Raw genomic sequence first — 6,000 nt, forward strand, 5'->3', positions numbered from 1 at the left:
CCACTACTCCCAGCATCACTAACAACCCTCCTCCACTACACCCTGCATCAACATCAACCCCCCCCCCTCCACTACTCCCAACATCAGTAACCCCCCTAACCACTACTCCCAGCACTATTAATAACCCTCCCACCCACTACACCCTGCATCAATAACAACCCCCCCTCTACTACTCTGAGCATCAATTATTATCCCCTCCTCCACTACTCCCTGCTTTAATAACAGGCTAACAGCAACCTTCCATCGCTCTCTGTTTTTTCAGAGGAGGCAGCAGGAGCGGTGAATCCAGCTAGGCAGGGACAGGAGAAGTACCCCGCAACTAATTGCCGCCCAAAATCTCCGCGGTGTGGGAAAAGGCTATTCAAATAAATAGCCTTTTTCCTGTGCCAAAAGATCAGGACTCACGCGGAAACATGCCGATTCCGCTTAAACTCCGGAATCAATGGGCTGCTTTTCCCCGCGGACTTTACCTTGCAGCTCCATGAGCTACGATGTTCAGCCCGACTGCGGGGATTTAGAGATGGGGTAATCCCCGCTGATTAAACAGCTCTGACATGGTAATTAGCCGCTACCCTCCTATACGTCAGGACACAATATCCCACCAGACCCTCAGCAATCATCCCCCTCCTTTCTCTGACCACCCCTCCTCATACATTTGACAAACTGACATCCTTCTACCCAGTTTCTGGAGAGAAAGTCCTGGCCCTCATTCGATCCTCCCCCCATGACACTAGCCCTTCCCACCTCTTCAGCCTCAAAAAAAGACTGATTATTTCTGCTCACCACCTCAGTGGCGGCGAGCAGGCATAATTCAGTTACGCCTGTCGGCAGAAACAATTAAATAGCTCCACTTGGCGCGCAAAAAATAGAACTGTATTCCCCCCATTGAGAGACCTAAAGTATATAATTAATGACTTGCAAAACATCCTTCCAATTGTTGCTATGATTGATTCATCTGACCAGAGGTTTCAGAGCCAGCACATATTAATGCAAATGTTTGCAAAGCTGCCGACATACGTGGCAACTTACAAAGCTGATCTCTCAAGACTACCATACACAGTGCAGTATTGCAGTTAATGGACACAAAAAGCAGTGTACCTGGATAATCATGAGTATTGCTGTAATAAGCAGAAAATGCAGTTGATAAATAAGCACATTCTACCAGAACGATTTTACTGCAAAGGAACCAAAACATATTCAGCTGGCCCAAAGTATCGAATAGCTGGACCATGTCCGATTGGCCACACACAAGAATCGTCAAAATAAAATAATCCTGCAGCATGAGGACAACCTGTGTGTGGCCAGCTTTAGCATCAACAGATTGTTTTTACTGCTCCAAAGAACAATAGGCTGCAGTAAAGAGCAATTAGTACATGGTTTATAGCTTAGGCAGCACAAAACAGTCTAAGGAGTTTATTTACTAAAGCTGGGTACACACACTGATATATCGGCTGCTCTAGGTTGGAAAAAATAATAATAATAATATTATATATATATATATATATATATATATATATAAATCTATTCAGTGTTCTCCCCAGAAATTTTTTCCAGCCGGGTGGGGGCCTTCGCAATTATGCGCACGCCAGGAAAAGGGGTATCTCCCTTACCAATCCAGCCCAATAGGTCTCAGGCTGCTTCCCACTGGCTCTCAGTCAAAAGTGCTCATTATACAGCGCCCCCTGTAGTTTTCCCCTTTATGCACTGCCCCCTGGCTGAAGCAGTGCCCCCATGTAGAGCCCCCAGGCTTAAATAGTGCCCGAGACAGGCCCCTTATGCAGTGCCCCCAGGCTGGCGCCTTATGCAGTGCCCCCAGGTTTAATAGTGTCCCTTATGCAGTGCCCCCAGACTGGTCCTGGCTCCAGTACTTACCTTTACTTGCTAGCCACTCCCGCTCCCTCGCGCTGACTGGATCTAACTAGATCCAGCAGGCGGGCGGGCTCACCGACACAGTGCATCACTGGGAACGCTGGCCTCTGAAGCGATCGGAGGATGCGAATAATATATATATGCGCGTCGCCAGGTATGTACAGCAGATATGTCTGTGAACAACGCTGTTCACAGACATATCCGATCTGCTGTTCAGCACAGCAGATGGCCAATATATCTGAAAGATATATCAGTCATCTGCTGGTGTGTGTACAGGCGGCACACCAATCAACTGAACACATGCTGCAGGGACCGGTGGCAATCGATAGCTCAACTGGACGGGCACATTTAAATGCCCGCCCAGTTGAGCAGTCAAGCACGGCACATCGACCAGACGATTGCTAAGTGTGTATACACTTACCAATTGTCAGATAGGACGAACTATTGTGGACCCAGCTTAAATTGTCCGGTTCAAAACCTGGCGCTTCCAATTGTGTTTATGCCCGAAATTTAAAAGGGTAATGATTTTACTAGCAAATCACAGCTAGTAAAAGCTGATCAGAAGCACCAGGATTCAGAACCCAATGCTTAGGAAATAAATTCATAAGCAACTAAATATAGATATTAACCAGCAAGTTTTACTTTAGCGAAGAAATACAGTGGTGTGGAACCAGTGCGTCTGGACCCTATAAACTGTTTTGGGGGATTTCCGGATTGTCAGACGTGAATTATAATTGGAACCTATTTTTTGGTACCAGAACAGACACCTGAATCTCTAACTATAAAATGCTTAGCAACATTGTTTCAGTAGAGACAGACGCGAGTGTTTCATAACAAGAAAACAGAAATAAATGTAAATGGCATAGAATAATTATACGGATCGATTAATGAGGATTATGAAAAACTTAAAAGTTGTGACTACTAGGCGCACTTACAACATAATCAAGTATAATTTATGTTGAAATATTAGAAAGTAGTACAATAAGTGGAACTTTTAATATTCAAAACCGTTCCCTTTAAAGGAAAACATTGCTACTTGTAGGTTTTATCTTCAGTCTCATTGTCATCTTATAGGTAGGTGGCTGTATTATCACTTTATGACAGTGTCCTTTACAGCCTAGGATAGCTGGGCCAAGATAAAGCTGGTCACACATAGGCTGCCACTCCACCTGATCAAACTAATTCAGTAATTTGGCACTCGGCTTCTGAAGTCAGTAGAGGATGAAGACACCAACTGGACAAACAGAAACGCAAACCTGTCTACCAGCACATAGCTGAACTTATGGATGACAGGTAAAAGCACAATTCACTTAGTTTTACTACTTTACATTTTTTTTCTGAATTTCTCATTTACTTTTGGCTTAGGGGTGCCATGAAAACAATTCTGATACTCTATGGCACCGCGGTTCAAAACAGTTTGGGAACCACTGTACTAGGCCATTTACTCAGTCTTGCATGTGGCCATCTTGACTTAGAAAAATGGAGCAAAAGATCACAAAGTGAAATATGACCACTATGCATAGTCTCCCAGCTCCTGCTTAAAACCACTTGAGCAGTGACAAACTGCAACTAAGGAAGTCAATGATGACACATACAGACAAACTGCTATTCACCACATTGACCACACTATACCTACATATAAAAGAAGCTATGGTATTGAATGCGGTAACACTAAGAGACAGAATAAAGTATAAACTCAAAGGGCGGCATTCAATTGTTTACATGGTCCGGATCTCCCGTCTAAAGTGACAGGAGATCGCGGGTCGCTATTCGATTGCTGCCATTTTTCGCGCTAACAGCGCCCAAAGTGGTCGGGTTTAGCCGCGTAAAGCAGCTACCCCCAACCAAAGTGCTGGGCGCGACTGCGAAAAGTGATGTTTGGGCACCCAAACTTTTCGCACATTTCAGCTCTCACCCCCCTGGGGCTGCGAGCTGAAATGGAGCGCTGACAGCTGATCGCGCCTGACAGGAGCAGCAACTGAATAGCTCCATCGGGAGCGATTGGGGGCAAGAAACAATTGACTTCCGCCCTTAATGTAAAACTAGTGAAAGCAAAACTAATTTGAAAACAGCATCTTGCCAAATATTGTCAATACTTATGCAAACCGTTGATTACAGGGACCATGTGTATCCAATAGCTCAAAAACAGCAGCTTCAATGTAAATGTTCCAGTTAAGAGAGCTTTTCAACTTATAAAAAAGAAAAAAATGCTTATGTTTATGGCATACACATGCTGGTGCTTATATATTACGGTAAGTATGGAAGTGTTCTGTTCAGGGCCAAGTGTGCATCAGCCCCATCAAATTATAATCTGTATTATAAACTGCCCCTTTTGAAATGGGGTACCAAAATATAACCCAAACTAGCAAAGTGAAACAGCTTTTCTCAGATGAAAAATAAGCAGAACTCATTACATAATATAGGTATTAATGCTCTGAATTGTACGTGGCAGATTTTTACAGTAGTTTGGTTATCTTGACTGACAATCAGAAACTCCACATAACTGACCTTAACTCAAGCAAAACACTCTTAAATCATAATGTTAAAAGAAACATTAAAAATGTTAACCAATCTACAATAATATGCTAAACATGTATGAAATCTGCCATACAGTCAGTCGGCTAGAAGCAGCCTCCAGAGGCCACTTCTGGAAAACAAAGGATCAGAAAAACACACCTTAAGGGGAGAAAATACAACAGGCTGGGACAAGCGCTGATACATCAGCTCCTGAGGCCAGTGCTCAGCCAGCACCAATCACAAGCCATCAGTAAAACCGCACCAAATCCAGGAAGTCAGCGATATACAGGATGAAATTCAGAGTGAATAAGAGCCAGAACACTATTAATTCAGGAACGTGAAAGGAGGTAGGTTGCCAATTGCTCAGTCTGCAATATATTTAAGTGCTTCAGAGGAACCAGGTCTGGAAACATATGAGGATCAAAGACGGCAAATGGAATTTTAGCTGGCAATGTCAGAAAGTGTTGTGCAACTCCCAGCATTGCTCTACGAGTTATTAGAAACATACATAGTCGTCTTAACAGACCTTCACTACTTGCAAATGACTACAAAAGCTCACATTGGAAAATGACATATGTACAATACAATCTATCCTGGGACAAGCTAAATACAGCACAGACAGATGAGAGGAATGGGTATTTCTGTTCTCTGCCATGTCTGCTACATTGGTGGTGGGCTAGTGCCATAAATAAACAGTGTAGTGAAGCCAACAGGGCTAAGTGACGACCCCCACCACCACTCCCAGGATGTCCTGTGCTCCCCTCCCACTGCAAATTCCTACAGGGAAACTCCCTGCTGCTGGCTGCTGCCTTTAGGAGCTGGAAGGACAAGGCTTCTCTCTATGTAATATGTACACATATATACAGTGCAATCACACCATACACAAATACACTAATAGCGGCACAAGCCCCAATAGTATCATACAGTCCACACCGGGTCTCAATCCTATAAATCAGTCCCCTACAGCATGCATGTGACACCCCTTGTACCCAGCATGGGCAGGGAGGGCACCCTCGGACTTATAAATCCACAACTAAACTCTCACATACCCACAGCACACGTACCCCACGCCCGCAGTCACAGGGGACCCAGAGCAGCACTATGCTCTGTCCCGCCGCCGGGTATCCGCTACATTACGGGGGACGAGGATAACGCACCGGTGCATATGGGCAGCTCACCTCTGAGATGGTGATATCACAGCCGTGACGGAGCCAGAGGAGGTCGGTGGGATCACTGGGGCTCGGGTCCGGTATGGTCCCCGCGGGGTCGCCGGCCTCCTCTCCGTGCCGCAGTCGTTCGCGGTGTGTCTGATGCGGTGACTGGTGGTAACGGTCTCCGGGGACGGCGCGAGATGACGCAGCGAGCTCGCGCCCAGCACAGTCCAGAGCCCCGCCTCCTCCTCCGCCGGCCTCGCCACAGGAAACGCATTCCAGACCCGTGACGTCACGCAGCAGGCTGGACACGTGGGTGCGCAGGGAGGGGGAGAGTGTCTGGCAACAAGTTGCAACTGTGTGTGCTGGCTGCTGATGGCAGTGACTGTACTTCATACAGCATCATCATTATCTGCTCAGAGTTCCCAAAAGTCATAGATTTAATTTATTGCACAAGTTATAA

At 45.7% G+C, this 6,000-nt stretch overlaps 1 protein-coding gene across 3 annotated transcripts in view; it reads right to left on the reverse strand.

Annotated features, from left to right (window-relative positions):
* Positions 1 to 5,798, reverse strand: part of ITGB1 (integrin subunit beta 1) — a 40,874-nt gene extending 35,076 nt beyond the window's left edge. For 2 of the 3 annotated variants that reach the window (XM_088447966.1, XM_088447965.1), the window contains exon 1: positions 5,565 to 5,798. The gene's annotated coding sequence lies outside the window, so the exon portion shown is untranslated. The remainder of the gene's footprint in view (positions 1 to 5,564) is intronic. The other variant, XM_088447967.1, reaches the window with a different exon arrangement.
* Between the last annotated feature and the right edge of the window lie 202 nt (positions 5,799 to 6,000).

The sequence above is a fragment of the Taudactylus pleione genome, unplaced genomic scaffold (genome assembly GCF_031769625.1).
Source record: "Taudactylus pleione unplaced genomic scaffold, aTauple2 ptg000446l, whole genome shotgun sequence".
NCBI lineage: Eukaryota > Metazoa > Chordata > Amphibia > Anura > Myobatrachidae > Taudactylus > Taudactylus pleione.